General features: G+C 46.3%; 1 protein-coding gene across 1 annotated transcript in view; it reads left to right on the top strand.

Annotated features, from left to right (window-relative positions):
- Positions 1-16,681, top strand: part of LOC307078640 (regulator of G-protein signaling 5-like) — a 141,449-nt gene that overhangs the window by 100,652 nt on the left and 24,116 nt on the right. The window lies entirely within an intron of this gene.

Genomic DNA, 16,681 nt, shown 5'->3' with positions numbered 1-16,681 from the left:
CCTCATCTGGGACATGACATAGCCCTTACATGCTCCCCAGTTGGCGAGAGGGCTCTAGCCCACACAGCCCATGGTGGAGGCAGCAGCACTGTAAATATTGTAACGTATCACCCCAGCACGGCAGCGCAGACGACTGAATAATTAATAGGAGTTCTGTCTCTGACAGAAATACTTTGGAGACCATTAGCTCTGGTACCTGGCTGCTGAAGGCATATTTATCAGACGATCGCGTTGCCCGGGCCTTGATTGATTTTGCTGTGGCTGCCAGGTTAGAGGCTGCGCCTGTGTACATTAATATCATGTGGCATCTATTAGATAGGTGACTTCCTCAACCCGTCTGGCCCGGCCGCCCGCGGAAAGGTGGCAATTCGGAATTTAAATTGTCATCACTAATTGCTGCAGTGCTCTGGGAGTATCCACTGACATCAGGCCTGTGTTCCCTCATTTTGAACACAAGCACGAAGCACACCACCGCGTCCTGTGATCTAAGGCTGTTCACCTTTATTTATGTCAACGATGTTCCAATGAGCACGGTTCTACCTGCTCTGAGAAATGTTATAACTGGTACGCATGGAAAATATATTTTTCTTTAGGGCTGTCATGCTGTGTAGGTGTAGATTTCGGCTGCCCTTTATCCTGTGTGTGTGTGTGTGTGTGTGTGTGTGTGTGTGTGTGTGTGTGCGTGTGTGTGTGTGTGTGTGTGTGTGTGTGTGCAAGTAATAAAGAAAAGTGTGTTTTCAAGAGTGAGAATATAGAAAAGAAAGTGCCAGAGACAAAGGCTAGACTTTGACGTATGAAGAAAAGTTGATCCATGGTTCCTTTGCAGCGCAATATACTCAAATAGGCTGTGACTGGGCTACATTAGCATAGTAATCTGGATCCCCTCACATTAGAATAATTTCTTATTTCTATTCTATCTGTCATAGCCGGCCTGAACTCTCAAATTCTGAAAACAAATGATACAAAGACGTTACGAAATCAGATCTTACCGTTCTTTGTATAATTAATTTGGAGCGCCCAAGGGTACATTTGAGGAAAAAACAGTTTTGCAATATGTATTGCGAGATGTCGCAATATGTTCTGCCACACTATATAACTCCCTCAAAGGCATTGTTTTGTTTTGCAGTAAAAAAGACGATAGAACATAAAGCGAATTCCAGACAAGCGGCGACATGGCCAAAGCTTTATCAAACGTGAGTATTGTCCTCTGAAGTACATTATTGGCTGGCTAAGTAAAGGGACACAGAGTGGATCCATGCTACCATCGCTGTGTGTCAGTGTGTGCTTGGACTGGTAGAGGGGCACACCTCCATTCCATATGCATGAATGCATATGGAATATGCAATAACGTAAGCTAGCAACATCTATAGCGTATGCCAACTTCAACCATATAGCAGGTGCAACAGAACAGATGTAAGGTTACAGTGAATTAACACATTGGAGAACATATTAATACCTTAAACTTTGTCGGCACCAGCAACTTGTTTCCGAACACAGACACCCAAACCCTCAACCTATTAATAGGCTAATACAATAGTACCTTAGTTAACATGAAAACTATTACCTTAGTTCACATGAACCACATTAGTATACATGAACGCATCCGTAAATGATAACTACACCATTATGTAACTCTTTATTAACTGTTAGTTAAAAAATATTACTGCATTGACTAATGTTAAGTAATGGTTAACAATGTAAGGTGATAGCACATTTATTTTCAAACCAACTAAAGCAATAATGCATGGCAGAATACCAATGATTATTTTATTAATGTATCATCAGACGATAATAAGATAAAACAAATATGGGGCGTTTCAGGAGAATTACAACTGCTGCCAGCCACTGGTCATGTCGTGTAGCCTCAGTGCTTGTAAAACTGCCTTAAAACTAGATCCTTTCACATCCCTCAATTGTGTATCAGCAAAAGTATTCACTATTACCCATAGATTTTGTTATTTACACAGCAGCAGTTAATAACCCATGCATTGATATACAGAGATTCTAATTTTACAGCATTTAGCTATTTCCCCCCCATGCATTCTATGTTGTCCAGCACACTTCCCTTGGTGCCCTAGCCTGATACTGCAGTTCATATTACAGCGAATGGGAGTGGCATAGCTCTCACTATAATAACTCTAATGGACCAGTCAGAAGGTCTTCTATTGGCAGTACAAAATAAATACAATGAAAATGTCATACAACTCCTTGCCAGACTACCTTTGAAGAGAAGCACTGGTGAAGTAGCCACACTATCTATGCACATGGCACTCTTTAGATTAAGATGCTTTCCAATCGTGTAATCCACTAATTTGAAAGTAATTGCCTCTATCTGATCTGAATCTGAATCTGAAATACTTTATTATTTACCAGTGGGATATAGTGTCACATTACATTTGCTCCTGTCCTAGAGTATAAATATATATAGGCCTAAGCACAGAAAAACATAAGGACTAGAAAATAAGAAATAAGAAGTAGGCCTATGTAAAAAAAAAAGAAGTGCTTGATACTACATTATAACAAAATAATATAAGCAATCCTAGAATATATAACAACAGTCTAAATATAAAAGCTGAGATATGGGAACCATACATTTGTTAAAATTATAGAATAGTATTAGTCTGAATATTAGTTCAAATGTACAGTATAATTAAATGTTAGTTCCATTGTATATCAATTACGCCTACATGTTAGTCAAGCTTCAAATCAGTTATAATTTTTATCTGGCAGTGGGAGGTCATGGTGTAACTTTTTTATTTAGTGCTTTAATTTTGTTAAAGCCTCTAGTGTTTGAACGTTCTCAAACAGATGCAGACCATTTCCGGCCACAGGGTTCTTTCTTTGGGGGCTTGGAAAGCCTAAACAATAGGCAAGTCGATGTGTTGAATTATTTTGGACCATAAAAGATGCAACATTATATGTCTCCACAAATCACCTACCAAGTGGCCATATATGTTCATCCATTTGAGTTCTGACCCTATAATTCCTTTATCGAAAGTTGAAAGAACCAATTATATCATACAAATTTCTAGAATGAAAATAGAAAAATAGAACAAATAAACAGCCATTTTTGTAGGGACGCTTGTGCTAGTACAACTTTAAAGGGATTGAATTAAATTTACACATTTACAAATTTACAAAGGTTCAATTTAAATAAATAAATGCTAAATCTTTGTCTTAATATATTGTGTCTGTGGTAGCTGTCTCTGAGGGTGGATGTGTATCACAGTCCTGGCTGTGTGTGTGTGTGTGTGTGTGTGTGTGTGTGTGTGTGTGTGTGTGTGTGTGTGTGTGTGTGTGTGCGCGTGTGTGTGCGTGTGTATGCGTGTGTGCGTGTGTGTGTGTGTCTGCATGTGTTACCAACTTGATTTACATGTCTGTATTTGTAAAACAGCTATTATAATTTGTTCCATGATTAACTACTTCTGTAGTACATCTAGAAGTGTATCCTGATTCTAGTCTAGATGTAGACTTGTTTTAAGTATAAAGTACTATACAAGTGTACAATAGACTGGCATGCCCCAGATCTTCTTTTGGGGCTATGTACATGCTGTACCTGCCAAAATATGAATCAAACCTATCTAGCCTGCAGTATTTGGCTGTTATTTAAATGTTCTTGCTTCTGTTTGGCTGTATCTGTAATCCTGTCAGAAAAAAAAGAACCCAAACTCACTTATAAGGCTTTCTTCGTCAGTCTTCGTGACAATCTCATGATGAAACACGTCAATCCTCGCTGTGTAATCCTTATGGAAGAGCCCAAAATTGTTTGTGTTTTTCTGCAGATCTTTTGCGATGCAAATTCTGCATAATGATTGCCAGGTTGTGAGAAAAAGACAATAAATGAAGAATAGACTTTCAAATGAATAACCACATTCATTTGGCACACCAATGAGTATGGTGTGCTAGGCAGACGGCCAATCGCACCTATAGTTGCTCCATTGCTTACAAGTCTACATCTTTCAAAGTTGAGGAGAGAACAGAACATCTATTTCAAGTTGGCCTCGTCCTGCATGTCTATTTGACCTACAGGTGCTTTTTTGTTTATTGACTTTGTGGTCGGTAATAAGGACATATTCTCCTACACAGATCCTCATTTGTAACGGAAGGAGTTAAATGCAGGATGGTGTTGTTGTCATTGAGCATCTGTATTTTTGAAAGGTTGAAAGGAATAGATGGTTCAGGAAACTTGACCCACACTGAAATGTACAAGATTGCGTTTTCTGCTGTTGGCTCTTCATATTTTCTGGTCCTGGAGCCAGCATTTTGGGTGATGGATTAAATGTATCAGTTTCCTGGAATCAGGCAAAAATCACATTTACTGTTAATAGCTAGCTTTTTTATGTGTAATTGTGTATTGTATATATACAATACATGATACAATGCAATCCTTAAACAATATATCTAGAAATCTCTCATGAGATATGATTCCGCTGTCTGCCATGCCAGAGTTGAATGGATGATGATGATCAGAAACTTCTGTTTTGCATTGTTTCTTTTTTCACTACCCTTTTGTACTACAGTATGTGTGCATGGGCTTCATCCTTATGCGACCTGAGCCATGTGATGTGCAACATATGCTGTTTATCTGCCTGATTTGGCGGGGTTCAGGTTTCCTGTATACATTAGCATATCACAAGGGGCTTTTAACTGAACTGATGAATAGACTCAGCCATAGGGCGGAAAATAAGAGCACACCATATCACATAATGACACAATGGCCTTACCCACTAACAGTCCCCATTGTATAATGTGTGTGTGTGTGTGTGTGTGTGTGTGTGTGTGTGTGTGTGTGTGTGTGTGTGTGTGTGTGTGTGTGATGTTTGTGTGTGTGTGTATGTGCACATGTGGGGGACCAAGCACCGACACCTGAGACATGAAAGGCATGCATCTGTTAGTTGTACTCACAAGTGTGGTTTATATTCGCATGATGAGGTGGCTTTTTGACAACATTGGCACGCTCTTCATTTTTCTACTTGTCTCAGAGGAACTGGTCTATTTCACTGTTCTCATAATCTAAAGTTCTATCAGATTGCCTTGTTACTTTTGCTAATTTCTTTTCACCCGCCAATGAAAATTACTCATTTATTGAAGCAACGGCCTTGTACATGGGTCTGTGTGTGTGTGTGTGTGTGTGTGTGTGTGTGTGTGTGTGTGTGTGTGTGTGTGTGTGTGTGTGTGTGTGTGTGAGAGGGTGTGTGCGTGTGTGTGTGTGTGTGTATGTGTGGCTATGAGCATGTGCATGTATGAGGGGCCGCCTGGTACAGAATTCATACTGGGTCATACACACACTATTATAATCTCGCATATACACCACTATACTCATACACACATGCTATTATACTCCTTTTACATGTATGTATGAGAGTGTATAGTCGTGTATGTGAGAGAGTATAGTAGTGTATGTGAGAGAGAATAGTAGTGTATGTGAGAGAGTATAGTAGTGTATGAGAGAGAATATAGTAGTGTGTGTGAGAGAGAATAGTAGTGTGTGTGAGAGAGTTTGACTGAAACAGAAGTGAGTTTGATTCCTCAGTTCCTGATAGAAGAGGCGGTAGCTTCTGGCCCTCAAAAGCTGGAGATTCACTCTTGAATCTCCAGCGATGTTGTAATGCTGCGTTCGCACCAAAAAAAGATTTTGTGGCATGTTCTCGTGGCCGCCTGAGTTTGAGAGAGGCTTCCCCTTGTGAACGCCAATTCATTCTCAACCATGGCCGGTCTTTATGTGTTGTGGAAGTACCAGAGACGTCAGAAAAAATGACGCAGTCGTTTTAGGATACATAATATCACCCGTTCTATAAAATATTCTAATCTAGAAACCTCCGGGAACTCCGGCGTGAGTCCAGGAGCTCTATATCTAAATAATATAAGATGATATAATATATAGATATCTTTATAATATAATATTGTATTGCACAGGGTTTGGGAGATGGGGGCGGGGCTTAGCGGGGGAGCTCTCGTGGGAATTCGGCTTCGCAGGATTTTTTGTGGTTACCGGCGTTGTCGTGGTTACCGGTCTCGTGTGTGTTCCAACGGTTAATTGACATGGAGGAGAAAGGGCGTTGTTGATGTTTGCGGACCTCCGGAGCTCCTCCGGCGCGGACCGGGAGCTCAGCTCTGGGGGCCGGCGGGACCTCCTGTACCTCCTCGCCGGAGGAGCTCCGGGAGTCCGCAAATGGCAACAATCCCTTTCTCCTCCATGTCATGGTTCAATCTGGACTTCAGATTGATGTAGAAGGACCAGAGACGTCCGAGAACCCGACGCAATCGTGAAGAGTGATAATATCATCTGGAGGCGCACACAGCTTTTGGCCGTTATATTATATATTGTAGTGTCGGAGGAAAAGGAGGACGTAGGCAGTGTAATAATAACCGTTTTAATCCAAAAAAGACACAGCAGAACAATCACTCACAGCGCATGGCTAGAACTCGTGCAACCGCATAAACCGTCCCCCTAGACCCCCGTGACTCATAGCCAGTTCCCTCCCACTCGATCAGTAAGAGGGGAACACGAACCCATAATGTAGTCACTACACCAGCCCCCCCAGTGTTCACCTCAATATTCAAAATCCCCGCGGCGAGGAGGGCGTATGGCCCGGCCCCTACGACTCTAGGCAAAGTCAGGAGGTGCGGGAGGAGGTGTGACATCGTCCATCACATCCTCTTGTCGTGCGGGGCGGGGGGCAGCGTCGACCCGAGGGCCGCAAGCTGTGGGGGCTTGTAGGGGTTGGAGGGAGGAACGGCCACGGCGTGGCAGGGGGGGTAGGACTGGGGGGCGGCCCCTGAGCGGTGGCAGAGCCAAGTCCGGGGGCAGTTCAAGGTCCAAGTGAGCCGGTATGAGGCGATCAACAGACACACACTCCGGCGTACCCCCCATATCAACCATGAAGCTCTTGGCTCCTGCCTCGATGACACGGAAGGGTCCGTCATAGGGAGGTCGTAGCGGAGCCCTGTGGCCGTCGTGGCGGATGAAAACGTAACCCGCAGACTGCAGCTCCTGGGGCACCCGCGAAGCAGGGACGCCATGCCGCGTGGTCGGGACCGGGGCGAAGGCCCTGGCGCCGTCCAGCAGGGAGGCGCGCTGAGTGGAGGCGGACCAGGGCTCCGTCGGCTTGGGGATGAAGTCACCAGGGACCCGCAGCGGCTGTCCGAACACCAGCTCAGCCGACGATGACCGGAGGTCCTCCTTGGGCGCCGTCCTGAGCCCCAGCATGACCCACGGCAGTTTGTCGAGCCAGTTGCTGTCCGTGAGGCTGGCCCGAAGGTCGGCCTTCATGGAGCGATGAAAGCGCTCCACAAGTCCGTTAGCCTGTGGGTGGTAGGCGGTAGTGTGGTGGAGCTTGACCCCCAGATTCTCTGCCACCGCCGCCCACAGCCCCGAAGTAAACTGCGGGCTGCGGTCAGAGGAGAGGTCAGCAGGAGTGCCGTAGCGGGAGACCCACACCGCGATGAACGCCCGGGCCAGGTCGGGGGCTGTCGTTGAGGAGAGTGGGACTGCTTCCGGCCAGCGGGTCGTCCTGTCCACCATGGTAAAGAGGTAGGTGAAGCCGTGCGAGGGGGGCAGGGGTCCCACCAGGTCCACGTTGACATGGTCGAACCTCCGCTCGGGCACCGCAAACTGTTCCAGGGGGGCCTTGACATGGCGATGCACCTTGGCGCGTTGACAGGCAGTGCAAGTGTCGACCCAGGACCTCACATCCCTCTTGAGCCCGTGCCAGACGAACTTCTCTGACACCAGCCGTGAGGACGGTTTCCTACCCGGGTGAGATAAGCTGTGCACCGCCTCGAAGACGGGGCGTCTCCAGTTGGCGGGGACTACTGGCCTTGGCTGACCCATGGAAACGTCGCACAGGAGCTTGGCCCCTGTGTCACTGAAGAGCACCTCCTCCAGGCGTAGCCCTGTGTTCGACGACTTTAGAGCTTGGACGGAGGGGTCGGCAGCCTGATCCACAGCCATGCGGGAGTAGTTCAAGTTCAGCTGGACCGCACCGACCACCGCCCTGGAGAGACAATCGGCGACCACGTTGGACTTCCCAGCCACGTGCTGGATGTCTGTGGTGAACTCGGAGATGTAGGAGAGTTGGCGCTGCTGGCGGTTGGACCAAGGCTCCGTGGTTTTGGACATGGCGTGTGTCTGCGGCTTGTGGTCCACGTATGCCGTAAACTCATGGCCTTCCAGCAAAAAACGGAAGTGTGTGACCGCGAGCCACAACCCAAGGAGCTCCCTGTCGAAGGTGCTGTACTTGCGCTCTCTGGGAGACAGCTGGCGGCTGAAGAATGCGAGTGGCTGCCAGGCATCCCCAACCCACTGCTCGTACACCGCCCCCACGGCAAAGTCTGATGCGTCCGTGGTGAGAGCAGTGGGCGCAGAGGGTGAGGGGTGGGCCAACATGGCCGCGCGGGCCAGGGCCGCCTTGGCGTCCTGGAAGGCCTTGACACGTTCCGCCGTCCAGTCGACCGGTTGTTTCAGAGCCTTGTCCTTCTGGGCCTCGTACAGTGGGTGCAGGATGTGAGCTATGTGGCGGAGGAAGCGATAGTAGAAAGTCACCATCCCGATGAACCCCTTGAGCTCGCTGACTGTGCAGGGGCGTGGGAAGGCTGCAACAGCTTCTACCTTCGAGGATAGGGGGGTCACATCCTCCGCGGAGACCTGATGCCCGAGAAAGTCAAGGGTGTGTCGTCCGAACTCACACTTCACCGGATTGACAATCAGCCCATGTTGGCTGAGTCGCATGAAGAGGGTCCGGAGGTGGGACAGGTGCTCCTCTTCTGTGGTGCTCGCGACGAGGATGTCATCCAAGTAGACGAAGAGGAAGGGCAGGTCCTGGAGCACCGAGTGCATGAGGCGAGGAAGGTCTGCGCCGCGATCCTCAGGCCGAAGGGCATCCGCAGAAACTCGAAGAGACCGAAGGGGGTGACGACGGCTGTCTTAGGGACGTCCTCTGGGTGCACCGGCACCTGATGGTACCCCCGTACCAGGTCCACCTTGGAGAAGAAGCGTTTGCCCGCCAGATGCGCTGAAAAGTCCTGGATATGCGGGACTGGGTAGCGGTCAGGCTTGGACGCGTCGTTGAGGCGGCGGTAGTCCCCACATGGGCGCCACCCACCGTCTGGCTTAGGGACGATGTACAGGGGAGACGCCCAGGGGCTGTTCGAGCGTCGAACAATGCCCACCTGCTCCATGTGTGCGAACTCCGCCCTGGCGACGGACAGCTTCTCTGGGTTGAGGCACCTGGCCCTGGCGTGGAGGGGAGGCCCATTGGTCTCGATGTGGTGCTCCACACCATGCTTCACCGTGGGAGCGGAGAAGGTGGGCTTAGTGAGGTCAGGGAATTCGGCGAGCAGCCGAAGGTACTGGTCGCTGTCGGCGAGCGTGTTGGACAACCCGCTGTAGATCGCCTCCCCCTGCGTACAGGCGAAGGAAGCAAAAGTCTGCGAGTTGACCAGGCGCCTGTTCCCCACGTCCACCAACAGGTTGTGGGCGCACAGAAAGTCAGTGCCCAGGAGGGGAAATGTGACAGCTGCGACGACAAAATCCCAGGTAAAGCGTTGTCCACCGAAGCAAACATCCACCACTCTAGTGCCATAGGAACGGATAGGCGTGCCGTCCGCACCCACCAACTGCGGACCGTGCTCCCCCTTCGCCACCTCTGATCCCCCTGACGGAATGATGCTCCATTGGGCACCTGTGTCACAAAGGAATCTGCGACCGGAAATGGTGTCTTTTATGAAGAGCAGCCTGTTGGTGACACCAGCGCTCAGGGCTGCTACCGAACGCCGGCCCTGCCGTTTCCCACCGGTCCAAAGGAGCAGGGCGAGCGGCATCGTTTGGCCTTGGTGCCAAAAGTGGCGTGGTAGAAACAATGGCCCGCAGCGTTACCCTGCTGGCCCGAGGGTCTGGCGTCGTCCTTCGCTCTCCTGCGATGGTCCGGCGGCGGAGCAGCCGTGGGAGCCAGCAGGTCCGGGGATCGTTGAGGCATGGCCAAGACGAACCGGTCTGCCTCCCTGGCCAGGGCGCAGGGTCCAACGATGGTGGTGTTAGCAAGCGCCATCCTGACCTGAGCTGGCAGTGTGCGCATAAACAGCTCCGTGAAGAGGATCATGGGGTCTTCTGTACCGGGCAGGTTTAGCATCCTCTCCATACGTGCAGAGCATGTCAAACAAGCGGCGCACCCTGTCTGCGGTGGACAGCTCAAATGTCTCCAGGAGCAGGTCCTTGAGGCGCTCATACTTGTTTGTCGCCGGGGGGGCGGACAGAAACCCCACCACACGCGCTGCGGTGGAGCTGCCCAACATAGCCACAGCATGGTTGTACCGGTCGTCGTCGTCGGTAGCGTCGCTTTTGTAGAAATGTGCCTCCACTATAGTGAACCATGCAGCAGGCGTTGAGTCCCAGAACTCTGGAAGCTTAAGAGTGGGGGTGCGCACGACCTGCGTCACCCTGACAGGAGACGGTGATGTCTGCCGCTGTGAACGTCTTCCTCGGGCGGACATGTTGCAGAATAGCAGTGTTCGCTTGTGCGGTTTTTGTAAACAAATAAATAACAAAAACGAACGTCGGGTCATCAATGTAGTGCCGGAGGAAAAGGAGGACGTAGGCAGCGTAATAATAACCGTTTTAATCCAAAAAAGACAGAGCAGAACAATCACTCACAGCGCATGGCTAGAACTCGTGCAACCGCATAAACCGTCCCCCTAGACCCCCGTGACTCATAGCCAGTTCCCTCCCACTCGATCAGTAAGAGGGGAACACGAACCCATAATGTAGTCACTACAATATTATATTATACAGATAGATAGAGCTCCAGGACCTCCCGCCGGAGCTCCCGGAGTGTTCTAGATTAGAATATTTTATAGAACGGATGATATATGAAACCGAAACGACTGCGTCGGTTTTCCGACTTCTCTGGTACATCCACAACACGTAGAGACCGAGAATGAATTGGCGGTCACAAGAGGAAGCCTCTCAAACTCAGGCGACCACGCAACCAATTTTTCTTTTGGTGCGAACGCAGGATAACAACATCGGTGGAGATTCAAGTGTGAAATAACGGCGCAGTATTTTGAGGGCCAGAGCTACCGCCTCTTCTGTCAGCCAATCAGGAACTGAGGAATCAAACTCACTTCCGTTTCAAACTCACTTCCTTTTCATTCAAACTCTCTTCCGTTTCATTCAAACTCACTTCCTTTTCATTCAAACTCACTTGTTTCATTCATACTCACTTCCGTTTAATTCAAACTCTCTCAAACACACAACTATACTCTCTCACACATACTACTATAGTCTATTGCATTAACAACTATACTCTCACACACTACTATATTCTCTTGCATAAACATATATACTCTCTCACACACACTACTATATTCTCTTGCATAAACATATATACCCTCTCACGCACACTAGTATACTCTCTCACATACACTACTATTCTCTCTTACACACTACTATATTCTCTTGCATAAACAACTATACTCTCTCTCACACACTACTATTCTCTCTCACATACACTACTATACTCTCTTACATACACTACTATACACTCTCATACATACATGTAAAAGGAGTATAATAGCGTGTGTGTATGAGTATAGTGGTGTATATGCAATATTATAATAGTGTGTGTAAGACCAAGTATGAATTCTGTCCCAGGCGGCTCCTCATATGCATGTGTGTGTGTAGGAAAAGTGTGTCTTTGTCATCTTGCCAGGTTCCATCACTCCTCTAGGTTCGGTTCCCCCAGTCCTTCACTCTTACCTATTTCTTTTGACAAAGATTGATGACAGAGCTGGGATTTAATGAACCGATGAGGCAGTGAAAAATAGTTTCTAACCTACCAATGTATTTTATTTGTCTGTAGTACACACTGCTGTTTTTGAGTGTCTATCTGTCTGGCTGTCTGGATGTCTGTACTGCATATGTTTAGATTTTTGAGAAGATGCATGCATCCATGCATGCAGGCATGTGTGTACTGTGTTGTGTGTCTGTCTGTCTGCATAATCATGCTGCATGCATGTGTTTGCATATGTCTGTCCTGGGTGTGTGTATTTGTTTGTGTTTTGGCATGAATGTGTGTGGGCATATGCAGACACGTGTATAAATGCGTAGGCATGTGTGTATGTGTGCATGGGTAGGCGTGTGTCTGTGTATCAGAACCTAGCCATCTTCTTCTGCCTCTGCCTTGACGTGTGAGCGCATGTGTGTATGTGTTTGTGCAAGCGTGTACAAAAAAGGGGTTTGTGTCTATGTGTGCGTGTTTGGTACACCGCGATGGCTGTGGGCGTGTATGTGATGTGATGGGTAAAACAGGGAGGTCAGCTATCACAATGAAACACGCTGGTCCTTATCGCTGTCATGAACCCTAATAGAGTAATGAATCAACGCTGCCTTCGCCTGCAACCAACACTGTCGCTGTACTTTGACTACACTTAACTGCTTCCGTAAGCATCTTCCAGCCCCTTGCCCCCCCCCCCCCAAACTTGTTTATGGAGGGGGCGGCTCAGGCATGAGGGGTGGTTTAAATTGCTACAACTGTCGGGGGTTTTCACACATGGGCGACACATTTCACACTCCTCAGCAACAGTCAACCCCCCCCCCCCCCCCCCGAGTCTTCCGAGCGTTTTTTCTGGCGGCGCAGACTGCAGATGAATGGGGAAGTGTCTTTCTCAAGGCAGAATGTAGAGAAACCAGGGGTTCATTCTGCGTTCTATGTATCAGCGCAAATACGTTCATGGTCGATTGTCATCCTCATTGTCATCCTCGTCACCTCCTTGAGAAAATGAATATAAAACAGAACTGAACAACTGAACTCATAATACGTAGCCAACATGAATCAGAAACATCTGAAAAGTGCAGCAAACACCAGAAAGTGTTCACTCAACAGTAAAAGTCTTAACACAACTTACAATAGAAACCACTCCAAGTGAACTTCATTTGAATTAATTTGCCTCTCTTACAAAAACATCTACTTGTCGTTCTATTATAATCTCTTTTGATACCCACTGTTACATGCACAATAATTTGTTAGTTAATTTAAGTTCATTCTACGTTACGCAATTGTTTTCCATCAATGTGCATAATGCAATGTGGCTTCAATATAACAGCATCCAATTGAGCAAGGCCGTTCTCCAGCAACTCAAAACATTAGAACATTACGGTTGTATTAGAAGAACCAGCATATCTACTGCTTTATTTATTTATTACCCAGGCTTTCTGTCCCCTTTGACTAAAACACAGATATTTTAGTAAATCAAACACTAATACATTTTTAGGCATTGGCCACCAAGTTAAAGGGATACTTCACCCATTCAGAACCAGCTTTCTATTATGAAAATCGCTATTGTAATATATAAAAAAGTTTTTTTTCCCTCAGTCTAACCCAGTCTTCCCTTGGCCCAGCTTTCCTGATCTAATTTTCTGCCGAGATGACGTCAATTGACGTGTTTGACCTCATCTCGGGAGAACTTTGCTTGCCTGCTAGAACGGCAGAGGACTACAAACTACTGGTATCGCAAATTCGTGAGTACTAATGTCTGCCATGTTTCTTCACCGCTTAGCTAGAGAACAAATTTGCAATGCAAAACAGCCAAAGTGGATTTTGAAAATCTATTGTTGGATTCGGACATTCAGGGCTATTTGTACAAGCCAGAATACAGCCGGGAAGAATTGACACAAATAAGGGACGAGGGTGCTGCTGCTGCAACAAGCCTTGCCTGTTGGCCAAGTCCCTGTGCTGCAGCAAATTTTAAATGTCTGAATCTGGCGAGGACCGGGCCATGTGTGTAACCTCTCACCCAGGCTTTATGCCTCATCTGAACAGTTGGGTATTGGATACATATTTCCGGAACCAGAAAGTGAACTGGAAACGCCAGCCAAAGCCTGCCGGGAGAAACAGACGTCTGAGCATAGACTAAGTGTTTGTTTTTTTACTAACACATTGGCTTCAATAGTTTTGAGTCCCGGGGAACGTGACAATGTAGTTATCTGAAAGTAGCCAATCTTATTGGCTGAGCATAGGCTACGTTACGTTAGCTTGAAGTCTGTGTAATGGTGTATAGCAGAGGTCTTCAATTAAAATCAAACAAGGTCCAGTTACTAAAAATTCCTTCAAAGATAGGTCCGAACCTCTAACCTACCACGTCCTAATAGCCTACTTTTGTCAAATACAATCAACACGGCATATTTCCTTATAATTTCAGATGTATTTATTTTTAATTTCCAAATAGCTTACTTTTAACCATGAAAAACACGCAAGACAAACTAACGCATGTTAACATTTTAAGTTAACAAAACCGGGTTGTAGGCCCGCATTTCAAGTAAACATAAAAAGTGCATAAGGCCTACATGTCAAGTAAGCAGAACAGGAACACTAGGCCTACACTTCAAATAAACACAAAGTGCATTAGGCCTACATTTCAAGTAAGCAAAAAAGGTACACCAGGCCTACATTTCAAATAAACACAAAAAGAGCATTAGGCCTACGTTTCAAGTAAGCAAAACAGGTACACCAGAACGAGGGCAGAAGTCTAAACTAGTCAACGTATCACGGGGATATGTTAACACAAGGTTTGCTCATGCTACCACTCGAGCTAGGCCTTCCCCCTCCAAACGGAAACAGGCAGGCGGTGAAGCGAGGGTAATGCACTGTGGTAGTTGGAGGATTTCTTACTTTTGAGCCAGAGAGACACTTTCTGCCTTTTCTCAGGCTACTATGAACCGATTTCAATTTTTTTTGAACATTTATAATACATAGAATAATTTACTTCATATAAGCTTCATATCTCCATCGGTGAAGTATCCCATTAAGGCTTTTTTTTTTGGGCAGAAAATACTTAACTTACTTTTCCAATGCGAGTTATTGGAATGTCTGTTAGTACTAAAAGTACTACTTCGAGGAGTAAGTAGTACTTGCCTGACGTAGTAGACATCAAGTAGTAGACATTAAGTGTTAACCATCAAGATACTTTTTTATTGTTAGTTTATTTAATGAGGAGTAAAGGATCCCCATCAGCTAATCTTCCAGGGGACCCCACCTGACATAGTGTAAATAACACACTACAGGCAAAAAAATTAAATTGCTTTAATAAACATTCATTTACATCAATATACATAAATATGAAAAAGTGCAAAGCTTAAATTGTTATGAAAAAATTATGCATTCATATTCAGAGCCACACTGATCACATACAATATGGTAGAATACTATTATAGAAAAGGGAAATATAATGATGATTGTAACGTGAGCGTTTGGCTGAACCCAAGTGCACAGACTGGCGAAGAGCGTGGAACAGTGTCAATTGTTTATTCGGATTCAGGATCGGCAGGCAGAATAGTCAGACAGGCGGGGATCAGGAGCAGGCAGGATAGTCAGACAGGCGGGGATCAGGAGCAGGCAGGATAGTCGGACAGGCGGGGATCAGGAACCGGCAGAATAGTCAGACAGGCGGGGGTCAGGAGCAGGCAGGATAGTCAGACAGGCGGGGATCAGGAACCGGCAGAATAGTCAGACAGGCGGGGATCAGGAGCAGGCAGGATAGTCAGACAGGCGGGGATCAGAGAGCAGGCAGGATAGGTGGTAGGTCAGGATTCGAATCGCGGGAAAGCACTGTGAAACACAAGAGACAATCTGGCAGGGAATGTTCGGAAGGAAAGGACTGATATAGGGGAAACACAGGTGAAGGTGGTTGGGTTAATTGGGAGTGATCAGGGTGGCAGGCAGGTGAATGGGAAAACCAGGGGCGGATCATGACAGATGATATTTAAGATTTTTTTAAAATTTGAATAATTAATCTCATATGAGGCAAAACATGTACATTACAAACCAGCCCAAAGTTCTTACTTCTACCATTCAGTCTTCTGCATGCCAATATATGTCTCTGCTTATTATTTTTAAAGGATTATTTATTTTTTATAAGGCGGATATTAAGGGGGAAATTATTCCAGTTTGTTTAGTTCTGTAAATAACCTTTTTTTTTAGACAAGTTAGTCCTGAGGCTGGGGACCACAATGTGACTGTTACTGGAAAATCTGTTTTTGTGTTTGTGTGTGTTATAGCAACAAATTATTTGGTCAAATAAAAATTTCGGGGCTTTGAGATAATGGCACAGCTGAATAATGTGGCCATGCTTGAAGAATTCCTTTGCCCAATGGTGAGTCATGAGCAACTTGTGCAACTTTCCAGTGCTAGTTATAATAGAGCATCCCAGAACAAGTATAGCAGCCCTGTTTTGTGGTACCCTGTTCTGTGAGATTTATTTTGGAAGCAGACGACCATACTGTTGAGCAATAGTCCAAGTGGCACAAGTTTCTAAATTAATGATTTAGAAACTTGACCCAGCATGTATTCAACTTTCATGTTCCACAAGTACCAACAAATGTAAGTTATGAATTGCACCATGTATAATTCCAATAATACATTAACAAGCTAGTTATTAAGACTAAATTCGATTTTAGCCTGATTCCAGGAAACCAATGCATTTAATCCAGCACCCAAAATGCTGACTCCAGGACCAGCAAAAATGAAAAGCCAACAGCAGTAAACGCTGTCAGGTGCTTTTCAGTGTGGGGCAAGTTTCCTCAACAATCTATTAATTTTTATGTTAGGGAAGATCCATATGCTCAATGTAAACAGCTATAATTGTTTGTGTTATCTTTTTAACAGCTCTCAAATGCTTTAGGGCCAGA

Source organism: Pollachius pollachius (assembly GCF_949987615.1).
Source record: "Pollachius pollachius genome assembly, chromosome: 7".
NCBI classification, from domain to species: Eukaryota; Metazoa; Chordata; class Actinopteri; order Gadiformes; family Gadidae; genus Pollachius; species Pollachius pollachius.
The sequence above is the reverse complement of the archived record's forward strand: the minus strand, read 5'-3'. Positions and strand labels throughout refer to the sequence as shown.